The following is a 15,027-nucleotide window of genomic DNA, read 5'->3' as shown; positions in this document are numbered from 1 at the left end:
ACGGTTCATTGTCACCATGGCTCTACTCACCAGTTGCTTGGCAACCAACTCCTCCTTGGAACTGATGCAACTGCTCGTGTCTCCATAATTATAGGCTCTTTTACAATATTTAGCAAAAACAAAAACAATAGAATTGCATGAAAAACAATATCTAATGAAGCTGCAGCGATGCTTGCAGTTTAATTTGGTCTGACATCGCATGGATTGCATCTGTGGTTATCCTGAATTAAAGTACACTATGCTTAGACTGTGTGTAGTTGTGGTATATAACAGCTGCTTAAAACTTTGGGATCACTTTCCAGTTGACCTGATTCTGAAATAAAAGCATATTTGTTTTATGTTTTTTAATCTAAAATAACATTTAAGCAGAGAAGAATTCTGAATGACATTTATTTATTCTAAATTATTGAGGATTTTAATGGAATAACTAAATACACTTTGTTTCTGTGGTCCAGTGACATTCTGGGTTACCTACATGTATATCATTTAAAACGATCATTAGAAAAATAATTTGCTCAGCAGAAATTGGTTATGCTGGTTAAAACATTGATTTATCTGGCTTGTTATGTGTGTACAGTATCAGCCTTTGGGTTGGGTTATAGTCTCAAATAAACAAACTTTTTTTCTGAAGCATATCTCCGTTACGGTTCTAATAATTTAGTCAATGTGGGAAAGTGCCGAATAACTAAAGATTTTGTACGACGCTGTGCTCGCCTTTATTCTCAGAACAACACAAAGGAGGGAAAAAAAGAGGCACCAGTACTCAACTGATCAAGAGCAGAAGAGCATCACAGTCCTTAGACTGAGTAACAGATCATCAGCAGGCAGCCTCATTAAATGTTACCCGCAAGTACCGTATCGTGCTGGTTAAGAAAGGGACTGTGGAAACTTGACTGTGGGTCTTGGTTATTTTTTTTCCTTTTTGTTGTTTTTTTACGCTTATCCTCATGGAATAACTTTCATTTTGTAAAATATGTCCACTCTGGAAAGTTTCAGAATTTAAAAAAACACAACATGTCATTCACACAGTTTGATGCTGCAGACACACAAATCGCTACAATAATTAAACACGATAAAACTGCATTAGGTTGAAGCAGTGCTGTATTAGTGGTAGTTGCTAAACATTGAATCAGTTGACATTATTGATTTATTTAATAATAAATATTTGCAAAATTTCTGATCAGTTTCATGTTACATGGCTAAAAACACTAAGACAAATCTTTAGTGGTAGTCAATGTGTTGCGCTCTTCTTTATTCTTGCTAGTGAAGCACGTGATTCCTCCAGCCAGGTGTTGGGCTCACCCCTCTGCAGGAAGGCGGACCTCCCGGACCCAAAGGGCTTCTCTGAGGTTGAGGAAGCGCCAACGAATTCATAAAAAGGCCTACAAGATAATTAAACATCTGTGAGCAATTCAGAGGTGTGAAAAACCTGTGTGTGTGAGAAGAATGTATACCTGGGAGTTTAAACTGAAATTGAGCTGTCAGATGGTTGACGGAAACCTTTTTAAGGAATAACAGACATGTCCTTTTACTTCTGTCTAAACCAGCTTAATTACAAAGCCTGGTAATTACTTAACGTCAGTGCAGTCTCATTAATGTAAGCAGTGACCTTCAGTGTGAATTTTGGCAGCTGAATGCAACGGTGATCGGTGATCATCGTTTTACTTTAAGGAGCCTGAATCTAAACAGGATGAACTGTAACTTTTAATTGTAAGCTTAAATGTCTTATAACAGATTAGAACCAAGGAAGTTTAATGTCAACAGAGGAAAGTCCACCGAAGAATGAACGTCTCGCTGAAATGTCATCATGTACTTAATTTATCTTGCTCATGATAAGTGTACTGAAATGTCTTGACCGAATCATAGTTATGAGTTTAGTCAGGACGTGTGGTGCCTAGTTTTCTCACCCAGATCTGGTCTCTTGCAGGATGAATCTCGCTGGCTGTAGTTGGAGGAAGCTGACGTGCTATCTGTGGAGGAGGACTTAGTTGAGCCGACTGATGGTCTTATTGCTCCCGGAGGATTTGTTTTGGGCTTTGCCTGAGCTCCAATCGAAGCAGAGTTGCTCCATTCTGGACAACAGTGGCAGACAAGTAATATAAGTGAAGCCCAAAGTAGTGTTTGCTGCTTTGCTTTCATTGCAAGTTACCCCATAAGTTGAACTTTTAACAGCACCAAACAAAACAAACAGATTTGTTAGATTGAGTGTGATCGAGTCTTTGCATAGTATCAGTATCATGTACTAATTTCAGTACTACTTTATGAGCCTCGACAAAAAGGTTGCCATAAAAGTAACTGAACTGAATTGATGAGGTCACACTGTGTTACGTGTGGGTCTCATACCAGAGTGCTCCTCAAGTCGAAAACGGCCAAAGCAGAGGTGAATCCTCCACTGTTTCCTGACATTCTCCTTCATTAAACAGTGGAAGAAGAATATGAAAAGTCCTGCAGCAAATAGAAAAGTAAGAAAAGGTCGTGAGCTCAAGATTAGATAAGATCTGGGTTTGAAGCTCTTTGTTCCTCGCGCAGGTATTTCTAATTTTCTCTGGAATAATTTCATATAGAGAAGTAAACAGCGGTGGTTGCTTCACTCATACAAAAGAAAGTATTATAAGAGAGATCAGTAGAGGTGAAAGCTGTTGTGATATGGTTGCATCATTTGGCTGTTTGAAATCTTCCTTTTCATCTTTTTTTTTTTTTTTTTCCTCATCCGAGCTTCTTTTGAACTCCGGTTGCAAAGCGGGTTGTTGTGGAAAACTGCACACGTGGTTAGCAAAATTTCACACAATAAATAAATCCACAACAACACCCAAAAGGTCGTCTTCTTAAAAGTAAAGCACCATCTTTTTACAAGTCCGTGCATGTTTATAATGTTTGATCTTTGGCATATTACACTATCCTTACTTCTCAAAATTGTTTTGACTGACTGAAAAGAAGAACTAACACAGCCAGATGTTCATGTCAGCTAATAAAGACACACTTGGCTGACCGAGATGTTAAGTATTCAAAAAAACCTCAACAGATTGAGGCTAAACAGTTACTTATATGGTAAAAATAAGCTTGATGACTTTCAAACTTAAAATAAAATTCTATCTGGACGTTATCGAGCTTTCATTAACTGCCTCTGTACAAAAGGACAACCTTGCAGGCTGTTGAGTCCAGAGAACAGATACAGCAGAACTATTCTGCCTGGCCCCCAGCCAAAGAAGCCAAGAGTCCATGTTAGCCCCAGTAACAAGGTTAGACTGGCAACTCCTTTCAAGTCCTGCATGACTCCACTCCTGGTCCCCGCCGGGCTGTTGGCTCGCATACGTCGAATCTGGATTAGAACCACCACAAAAACCTAAGAGGAGATTGAAAAGAAGCCTCAGAGTGGTTGGATTACAGGCACATGGTAAAAGGGTCAAAAGCAAATTTACACAGTAATAAAGAATGTGTCTAATATGAAGGGGTTTTTTTTCTAACTCCACCAGCCACTTTGTTAGATAAAACTGTTCAGCTGCTCATTAATGCAAATGTCTAGTCAGCCAATCACATGGCAGCAGCTCAGTGCATTTAGGTATGTAGACATGGTCAAGGCAACCTGCGGAAATTCAGGCTGAGCATCAGAATGAAGATTTCTGATGATCAGTTCTGATTATCATAATTTGGTATAAACAACATTAAAGCATGGATCCATCCTGCGTTATATCAACAGTTCAGGCTGCTGGTGGTGTAAGGGTGTTGGGAATATTTTCTAGGCACACTTTGGGCCACTTCGTACCATCTGAGCATCATTCAAACGCCACAAGTTGCTTGAGCATTATTTCTCACCATCTCCATTCCTCTTTGATCACAGCGTACCCATCTTCTCATGGTTGCTGCAGCAGGATAATTCACCATGTCAAAAATTTCTGAAAATTTCAAACTGGTTCCTTAAACATGGCAGTGAATTTATGGTTCTTAGATGGCCTTCACAGTCACCAGGCCTCAGTGATCACCAGATTAGGTAAAACGTAAGATTGACATCATGGACACGCAGCTGACAAATCTGCAGCAATTGTGTGATGCTGCCATGTCAATGGATACCAAAATGTTTCAGGAATCTTTCCAGCAACTTGTTGAATTTGGGCCACAAAAAATGTTTCTGAAGACAAGTTATCCAGTCTGTACTGATTATCAAAAACGTTGCCTGTTAAATCCTGATATAGAAACAAATGAAAAATGTTGAATTTAAAAGGAATAAGGAGAACACATAACAATCTGACAAGTAAAATCTTTAATGAAATGTGAAATGATTTACCCCGGTGTTGAAGAGAAAGATGAACACAGCGTAGGCAACCACAGACACATAAAATGTCACATCGTCCTGGAGCCAGCAGCTGGGAGGGTGACAAACAGGAAAAAGACAGACGAGGCATTAGTAGACGAGATCAGTGAACACGATGAATGATCAGTGTGGTCGTATTTGAACCTTCTGCAACTAATGAAAACATCTTACTGACTTATCATTCTTGAATCATGTGTTTGGATAGCCCGAGAGTGTAATACCATGTTACATGACTTCCAATATGACATCAGATCAGCTTGATCTGGCTGAAAATAAAATGTGAAGGAAATGGTTTTATCTATTTTTGAAGATTTGTGGTTTTACATCATGGATTTGCTTTTGTAATTGGAGAAAATATGTTGTGATATTCATTTTTTTCCAGCTAAGAGATAGATATAGATTCTTTAGATATAGAGAGAGATTCTATGTGAAAGCTGAATGAAACCTTCAACTCTCTTCAGATCATCAAGTATGTATCAAGATATGAAAAATGAATAAAAGATGAATCCAAAACTCACAAGTTATCAGAGTTGTCCAGCAGCTGTAAGGTAGAAGAAGAAGTGTCTGTGTAGATGTGACTGCCGTAGGCCTCTTTGTTCACGATGAGCACCAGGATGCAAATCACCAGAGGAAGCCCTGGATGGAGATTTCAAATACATACAAGTATGTATGTACTTACAATGTCATACCCTCAGAAAAACAAACAGAAAATATAATTGCTTTTAAAATTAACCCTTTTTGTTATATAAAAATAGCTGTCTAATGTAATGCACTTTTAGAATTGTTGATGATCATATTAAAAATACCCAAACTCTTAAGTAATCGCTGTGAGGCTATACTTTAGGTGTCACACTGCTCAAAAAGCTCCTTGTCAGGCAGTTTATTCTCTTTATGATTTCAGAAAGAGGGGAAATCATTAATATGGCCCAGTTCCCTCCATCTGCTGTTTAAATTTTGATTTTGTGAGGTGCAGCCAATCAGAAGGTGACCTAAAGGGAGAGGAGCAAAATGGTTTAATACTCTGCACTGGGGCCCAGTATATGATAAAGATTATTTTGGAACCATGACTCATGCAGAGCATCTCTGCTAGAGTCTAACGATCTAGAGATGGACCTGGAAATGAGCATAATGCGTCCCATTAGAGATTTTTATGAGCTGTCATCACACCATATAAGTAATAATGTTTTCTGTGTTGCCATTAACTAAAATTCAGTCATGCAAAAATGTGACTCACCCCATCCCAGAAAACAAAACTTGAGCATATAAGAGGGCACGTAGGCGTTGAATACTTTAACAAGGGCAAAGTACATGTTAACGGCCTCTAATCCCATCCAGGTGAATGATGCAAGCAGGAAGTAGTGCAGGGTGGAGGCCACAGCCACGCAGAGAGGGTACAGACCCCAGGAGGACAGCCAGGAGTTGACCAGAAACACCAGATTCAAGCCCAGCAGGGCCAGAGAGAGGTTGATGAGAATCTGAGAGGGGTAGTCTCTACGAAGCTTTCTAAGAGAGATATAGACATCGTGGAGAAAGTCGAGATACTTTTGTGCTACATGTAGATACACGTACAGAAAAACCTTTAGCAGTGAAGTAAACTCAAAAACCTGAGAAATGCATGCATTAAAATACCACCATGACAGTGAAACTTCAGCATATCCTTTGCTGTTTTCTAACACTGAAAACAATGTGTGCCTCACTTAAAACAATAGTTTTCCTCATACATTTGAATTGGTGTTGACAGGCCTGTAGTAGCACCCACAGATCTGTGCTGCATGTAAGCAGAAAACGCTTACTCGAAAGCCGTGTACGTGAGAACGGTAATTCCCAAGAAGAGTGACGAGACTCCACAACCAAGATAGGTGATAATGGTCAGGATCTGCTCATTAGCAGGGTCCAACTGAGTCCTGGCGACATCCTGGAGACATGGAGACGTTTGGTTACAGGGCTGTATTTTCCAGTGTGCATTATTAGCTCTTGGCTGATCCTGTTCCTAACTGTTCCCATATGCAAGTTTACTTTATGTAAACTTGCATAAAGCCCAGCATCTGTCTAACCACTACTACACTGAAACACTTTTACTATCTCTAGCACTTATAGTAAAATTAGTTTCATCATAGCTCAGTGATAAAGTATAGGAATGGGGTTTTATGTATTTTTATTGTGTTTAATTATATAGGGGAAAAAATCTGACATTAATTTATGTAAAGGAAACAACTTGTTAATCAAATAATTTAAAGTGGTTAAAAAAATCCTCTTCGGTAGGCATTCATTACTCTGTAGGCTGAAAGCCACAGAGTAATGAATAAGGGACACTGGTCTGCACCACAGAAACCATGGAATAATTAGCGAAATAAGTAAATCTTTTTAAATAAAATGTATTAGAAATTAATTATAGATTCAATACGTTATGTATTTATTTCAATTTTTAATTAATTACAGACACGTTTAATTATTTAATGATGAATTTATTCATTTAATTTTGGCGTTCTTGGTACTGAATAGCCCAGGAGGCATTTCTCATATTTATTATTATTAATAATGGTGCAATTGTTGCAAAACAGCAATCCCATTACAGTATATGTTGTCGGGAGTTACTCGAACATAATGAACTGTTTCAAACTTTTCTTTGCAGTAGTTTATTTTTAAATATTATTCCTTTAGTGCCCTCTGCTGGTTAAGCCTGGTCAAAGCATATCGACACCACTGCAATTCAGTTTGATACAAGAAAAAGAAAAACATAATTAGTAGTGTGTGTATTGTTGCTGCTGTTACCAAAACTTTAAAGTGCTCTGCCAAAATGTGCTTTTTAGGAAACAGAAAAACAATATTAAAGTAGTAGTTTGTACCAGAAGAACTCCAAAGTGTGTGAGATGATCACACAGGCAGGTTGTGTAGTAAGGGCTGCTGTTGTATTTCCGACATCCATAATTGTCCCAGTCTCCTTGTCCATCTGCATGAGAAGAGTAATGTTTAATGTGGCCCGCTTCTTCCAGAGTTGATTTGATTTGGAAGAATAGGACTGAGATCAGGACGTACTGTTTTTATTGAAGTTCCAGTACACACACTCGACCTGCTTGTAAGGCTTAATCAGAGACAAAAGAAACATTAATGCATTCATTGATTAAAGGTGCTTTCATTACACGCAGTGTATATTGATAGAACAACCTCTCCTACTGTGTTTGGTATAAGATGTTGGAGTGTGACTTCAATATCTTCTTCCAGGTCTTTGATTGGACAGCTGGCGTTGGTCACACTGGCTGCCACCACAAAAGTGTTGAGGGTCTGATCTATTTGTCTCCCCTGAAGTTAAAACACAGTACATATGAATAACATGTTTCACTAATAAGCATCTAGGAGCAATTCTTCACAAAGAAGTGGCTTCATAGAAAATACCACCTTAAAGAGCGACGCGATGGCGTAGAACTGAAACTGGATTCTCGGTCGGGTCTGATTTGGGGCTTGTTGGGGGAAGCAGTGCTGCAGGGCAGATGGGAGGGAGATGAAAGCCAGTGTGCTGTTGAGGGGATACCTGTTGATAAAAATCTATAAAGACAAATTTTCTTAATTCTTTTTAAAGCTCAGGCAACATGTTTCAGCTAACAGCACCGTTGATTTCTGAGATGCACTGCAGACAATTTGAGCAGCATTAATGCGGTAAGTACAGACTCATCTGTATGTTTGCTTAAATATCGCCAAGAAAGACAATGTTTAGTGTCAGTTTCAAGCTGCTGCAAACAGCACTGTTCAAAGCAATGACTGTAGAAAAGCCTACATTTATTGGTTCAAAGTAGCATGTTTTATTCCACATGTGGAAACCTTTTGTAACACCTGTTCACCTGCTTCTTAATGCAGACATTCAGTTTTATTTATATAGTTCCAGTTGACAACAACAGTGGCCTGTAGGCACTTTATATTATAACATAAAGACCCTACAATATTAGAGAGGAACCCCAACAAGCACAGGACTGCCCTATGAACAAGCACTTGGCAACATTGGGAAGGAAAAACTCCCTTTTAACAGGAAGAGACCTCCAGCAGAACCAGGCTCAGGAAGAGGAAGCAAGCTGCTGAGATGGAGCGAGGGGAGAGAGATGGGGCAAATGACAAAATATTAAATCAGCCAATCACATGGCAGCAGCCTTGTAGACATAGTCGAGTAGACCTGCTGAAGTTCGAAGCGAGCAACAGAATGAGGAAGAAAATTTACAGAGAAATTTTGCCGACCTCGGGTTTTTTGCCAGTAGCATCAGACGCCACTCCAATCATTAAACTGTTAAACTCTCCAGGAACTACATCCACCACTGCGATGCCGATGGCTGGAGCGACCAGGGTGGAGGAACCCTCATAACCCACTATCCTGTCTCCCATTGCTTCTGTAATATTCAGGATGCTGGAGAGAAAACAGAAGATTTTAGTGTCCCCACATCAGATTGTTGGAAAAGTTTATTTCTCGTTCTGCATTCATTCCTTACTTGTTAGTAAAAGGCACCAGGTTGCTCTCAGATTTCAGTATGTTTGAAATAATGTTGAGAAGAGCTTGGCCCAGCTCTGGTGTGACCACACTGACGTTAATGATGTCCTGCAGCTTGTTGAGGACTATCGTCAGTTCGTCATAGTTGAGTGTGGAGTGGTTACTCAGTAAGACTTCAATCATATCTAACACATCCTGAGCACTATCTGGAAGTTAAATGGCACAACTTGTGAAACAGGCATTTTTATCCCATTCTAACTTGTAACACAGCACATGTCTAATATGTAACAGGGTTTATGTTGGAAATACAGATGTTTGGGTAATTTTAGAGCTGGGAAAAAAGTCTGTGACTGACCGGCAGTTACACTGACATGGTACAGGTCAGGGATGGTCTCCACCACTGGACCACAGTCTTCCAGCTCTGGAGCCATCCAATGGGTATTGAGCTTGCCTTTACTGTCAAACAGAAGGTGGACAGAGGGAGAATGCATAAAAAAATCTGCAGAGAGTAAAACCTTTAACCTTTTTTTAAAATTTTCATCATCTGGTTATACTGCCACCTCAGCATGTTGCATATCAACATTTGCTAGCCGCACTCTTACTGGAAAATAAATGGCATCGGCTAACTACCCAACAACAGAAATGAGGTTAATTGGATGGATTGGTGACATTATGTGAGACCTCACACAGCTGTGAGCCATTTTGATTCTGAGAATTACCGATCATTTAACCTCTCATTAGTCACACTGAGGTCTTGATTAATGCATTTACAGCAGAGCCATCACTGAGTGTTGTGACACTGAGTCAACACGCAGTCTTTAGAACAGCAGTAAAGCCATATAAATGTATACCAACGGATGTGATTAATACTCAGACGTATCCATGTGTTAAATTTATCAGCCAGCCAAATACATAAAACACACAGCACACTTCAACTGTAAACATGAGGACAAATGTCAGAGCATGTGTACTTTAGCAGTGTTGGTCTAATAAATCTTTACTGCTGGATTGATTTCCATTACTTTAGCTGCAGATATCCAGGGCATCAAGAGGATGAAGCCCAGTAATTTTTTTAATGTTTTTTCACTAGTAAAGGTTTATATTGTTGAGTAGACAAATCCAGCAGCCCTGATAATTCTAAGCTTTTAAAAAAGTCACCTACATAGATGACGAAACCCACAGATTCATTGCAGCGAGTTGCCCAGCAGTCTTTCACACTATGCTGCTTTTAAACTCAACCATGTCACTGACCTGTTGCCATTTAATCACATATTTTGTGAGATGTTTCACTTGGACTACAAATGAAAAATGATTAACAGTCCGAGCTCTCACCAGTGTCGAGTGGCGTGGTGGTCCGGGTTCTTTGGGCACGTTTGATTGGCAGTTTCTCCTCCTGAAGTTTCAGGCCACACAAACAGGCCTTTCAGGGTTTGGCGCATTTCTGCATTGCACTTAAACGACACTGGAACAGTGAGATGTTTGAGAAAGAGATCAAAATGAGAAGATTTTCAGGGCTGGGTCCCCCCCTTCTTTTTTTAACTCACATATCTGGCTTATCTCTATGTCCTCAGTGAGTATGGAGATGGACCCCTGATTATAAGGTGTCAGCAGTATGTTTCGTATCTTCTCTTCAATTTCATGTATGTCTGACTGCATCATGACTTGGACCTGGAAAATACAGCTCTCTCTTCTGGAAATAAAAGAGCTAAATATGGTTTGCAGAATGACAATGCGCTCATGTACATAGCAAATATAACATCATGATGTTATACTTTTTTAATATTATCTGCGTAAAGGCAAATAAAAATGAACAACGTAGCAGCCAGTTTCCTCCTCCTCCAGGCAGAATTTCAAATTTTTTGTTTATTGTAATCAGTTCTAAATAAAATTGTACGGAGACACACAAAGCTTACCTTGAAACTGTGTCTGCTAATACCTGGGAAAGAGTAAAAAGGATGAAGATGAAGCTTTCAGGGGAGAAACAGCCTTTTGGTTTAAGAAGTCACTGACATATTTTTTATGCTTACTTACTCTGGTAGGGTATTCTGACTGCAGCTTAGGATGATTTCTGGAAGTGAGATCAGTAACTTAAGTTGTTCAAATTGAAAGACCTTTGCGTTCATCAGAATGTGACATATTTCTGGAACTGGGTGAGTTGATGTGTGGTACTCTACCTTTGAGCTTTGGGGACCAGCTGAAATTCAAGCACTGTCATCAAGTTGTTTGGTAGGCTATTGTTGAGCTGTGAAGAGGAAGTTAGCATTCATTTTTACTGCATTACTTCTGCTGTCAGGATTTTACACCCCTATATTTAACCAGGTGAAGGAAAAATAGTTTCCTGTATCTTAAAATAAGAGCTTGGGTGTTCTGTAAGACTTACCCAGGACCTAAGGATCTGTTCTGAGTCACAGCCGCCTGTTATGGACACGTTCACCTTAACCTGAAAATACAGTTCTGCAAAGGAAATTGAGACAGATCAGAAAGTTTTCACCAAGTAATTTATGATGTCAGATGAACCGTACATGCAGTTGTGAAACTGACCGGAGACATTTTCAGGGTTTGTGGCAATGGTCATGGGCGTGGCTACGGTAGTAGAACTTGTACTTGTGATGATGCTTGTGGTTGGGGGTCTAAATTCGGTGGTAGAAAAGGGTGTGGAGGATGGTATTGTGGTTGTAGAGGTAATATTTGTCACCGGAGAAGGCTGTGTCATCGTACTGGAGCTGCTGGTTTCAACTAAGAAACCATCTGGAAGATGCATGTCAGAGACCCACAATGAGTTTTTCTGCAAATACTTCACAAGACCGCACACGTACAGTGCTTATTAATTGGTTAGACCAACACACAATGAACAGTTTATGCCACGTCTACTTTAAATGAACAATATTTGTTATTACAAAAATGTTGTTTCTGTAACGGTTAGTCCAAATGTATGCACAAACGCTTCAATCAAAATGATATTTGTTCATGTTAAAATATAGATAAATATATAAAAATGGAAATAAATATAAAAACACCCTTAAAATTTCATTTATTTCATTACTAATTAGATAAATTAATTTTTGTGATTGAACGTTATGCACTCAAGAAAGTCCAGTTTGTCAATTAAAATTTGGGAATATAAATGTGAATTCAGTTTGATATTCCTCCTCTGTGTCTGCAGAAAAGCTGGAGAACATTAAAAACTTGCAAACTTAAACTGATTGCTTGTTGGTGCATATACCAAGGTAATGACCTAAAGCTACTGCAAAGCTTTGCAGAGATTATTCGACCAAGAAAACAGAATCTGAAATACTGAAACTAATGGAAAACTTGGGATTTATTGGATTCAAATAAAGATCACACAAATGTTTCATCCAAAGCAAGTTTCTGGAAAGAAAACTATTAAAAACTATTTGCAACAAAAGAGACTTTTGAAAAATACCAAATTTAAAAAAACAAGGCAAGACCAGGAAGAAACTGTTATGAAAGCCAAATGAGATTATAAAAAATATAAAGTTTTTTGGTTATTATGTACGAATAAGAACTATAATTAGTTTTTATTAACTATTATCAGTTTCTGTTGAGAATTGTTTCCTACCGACAGGTGTGGTGTGTATGTTTTCTGCATCAGCCCACAGCTGTAACAAACCACTGGGGTCGTTGTAGGGATTTTTAAGCCTCGTGGCTATTAGAGACTGCACATCTGCCACATCCACAGCAGGGATGACATTCACATATACGTTGCAGCGAAAACTACAAGGAAGACACAAAGTCATGCTTTAGATACCACGTTCTTATTCTCTTCTACAACAATGCTTTTCAGGTATTTCGATTATTTTGGGCTCTTTAACCAAAGTTAAAGCCCAACCAAGGTTTTTTTCTATTAAGATGAATGTTTTTCCCAGATTACAAAAATTTTTTGTTTTGTTTTATATACAAATGAAAGAAACATGTCTGTACATTAAAAAAAAAAAAAAAGTCAGATAGAAATCACACAATATTCTGGGAACTGTAACTCTCTACCATATTACCTGTTGACACTGGAGGGACTGAACCGCATCTGAAGAATAGAAGAACATTTAATACGTATGAAACAAGATGCTGATAAAGATGCTGTCCAGGTCTTACACTCCTACTGTCCTACTGGCCAAACAGACACAGCTATATTTGCATTAAGATAACATCCCCTCATACATACATCAACCTGATGCATCAGTTGAGCTCTGATGTTCTTACCAGCTGGTCTTCATATGGTGTTTTTACGAGGTCTTCTGTATTGGATCTGAAAATAAGAAAATCAAAGAAACTCAGTAACCTTATGGCCCATTTGTTCCTCCCCTCTGACATGTACTATAAAACAAGATTTAATTGTGTGACACACAGTGAGATTCAAATGAATTTTATTGCAAATGTAAATCATCTCCTACCTGGATAGTTCAAACACAGATACTATGTGTAAATAGATGTCGCTCGGCAGCTCCTGTCTGAGCTGCAGGAACAACAAAGAGCAGAAGGCAGTGTTATAGCCGCTGAGATTTACTGCTGCTGAATAAATGTAAAGTAAAGCCTGCACAGTATAATGAAGTCCAAAGCAGCAGGGTCTGGAATTTTTCAGAGAAATAAATGACGAGAAGTCTGACCCTACACAAATTCCCGCCACAGCACGCACAAAATTCCTGGATCCAAAACAATATCTGGATTGAGTCTGTGAATTTCTCTTCAGAATATATATTTTAAAAAATGGAATAAATGACATGAACTCATTGGTAGAGGTAATAAAAATAATTATTCTTATAACAGTTTTTCAAGAATTTAAAAATAGATGAATAAACATTTTTTTTTTAGTTTTTGTTTGTTTTACCCATTGGTGTGCGATGTCTCTGGCTGTGTAGATCTCAGTTTTGTTCTCATCCTGACGAACAATAGTAATTATCAGTTTCACTTGGTAAATGGACCATGCTGCCAAAGAGAACATAAAACTGCATTAAATGTTTGTAGATTTCATTTAAGACCATAAAAAAACAAGAGTGATAACTTTCAAGCCTACTTCAGTGTGTATATATTTATATATATATGTATTTTTTACAGTTTGACAGATTTTTTTCTTTATCTTATAAATATTTGAACCTGACCAATATATCACTGGGCTTGAAAGTAAAGGAGAGAAGGGAGAAATTGTCATATTATCTTAGTGAGGACTCATAAATAACTACAGATAACAAATGCTGAGAAAACTCTGGGGTTTTTTTTGTCTGAATAAAGAAAAAAGTATCAGTCGATATATTGGATTATTGAATCACTAGATATTGGTATCAGTCTTAAAAATCCCCACATCACTCTGCCTCTATTTAATAATGGCTGCTTATTATTATAAACCAGTAGCTCTCAAACCTCAGAAGCCTGCAGAGTAAAATGACTTTACAGCCCACCGTTTCCATCAATCATTAACAATTAAAAGGATCCAAGTCGGACTTGACTTAATTGAAAGTCTGTGTAAAAGCATCAGCATTTTTATTTTTCCTAAAAAAATACATTTATTCAGCTTAGTTTCACCAGCAGCCACCTGGTGTGTCTCCCTGCCCCACGACTGCGACCTGCCCCATAGGTTGAGAACCACTGTCATAAACTATATATTTTGTATTACGATATGAAGAAAAGATCAAACTGTATTTTTTCCTATCTGCACTGACCTAAAACTGGAGCAGCGCTTTCAGCTAGAGGGAAAGATTCACGTGGAACTAATACTGCGTTTTTCATATGGCTGAACAGACTGTGTGAAAGGAATTTTCTTATGTAAACTAAGCTCTATAGTGCTATGAAAGAGGATTAGGGCCAGTAAAAGAAAAAAATCTTTGGGGGTCATGAGTTCTGACTTCTTCCATATTTCTGAGAAAAACTGGAATGTTTTTTTTTCATAAAATTCCTGCATTTAGTAGCCAAGAAATTAGAATCATTAACAAGTAAAAGTGTCAACATTTATCATCTTATTGAAACTGTAGACTGTTCCAGTTTTGTAGAGATGAAACAAGCTGCTTGATTAATGCTTCGAATTTTCATCTAATTGATTATGAATTTGTTTTTACATTTACTTAACTGCCAAATAGACAGGTGGTGAGTATTTAATGTGAGGGGATACACCACAGACAGCCAACAAACTATCGCTGAGGCTGGAAAAAGCTTGATGAATGTGGCATTTACTGCAGTAAAATAAAATCAGATGATAACGGCAAAGGTTTCAAGTGAAAGTATTCAGGGTTTGTAAGTT

This window comes from Astatotilapia calliptera, chromosome 10, assembly GCF_900246225.1.
Source record: "Astatotilapia calliptera chromosome 10, fAstCal1.2, whole genome shotgun sequence".
Taxonomy (NCBI): Eukaryota; Metazoa; Chordata; class Actinopteri; order Cichliformes; family Cichlidae; genus Astatotilapia; species Astatotilapia calliptera.
The sequence above is the reverse complement of the archived record's forward strand: the minus strand, read 5'-3'. Positions refer to the sequence as shown.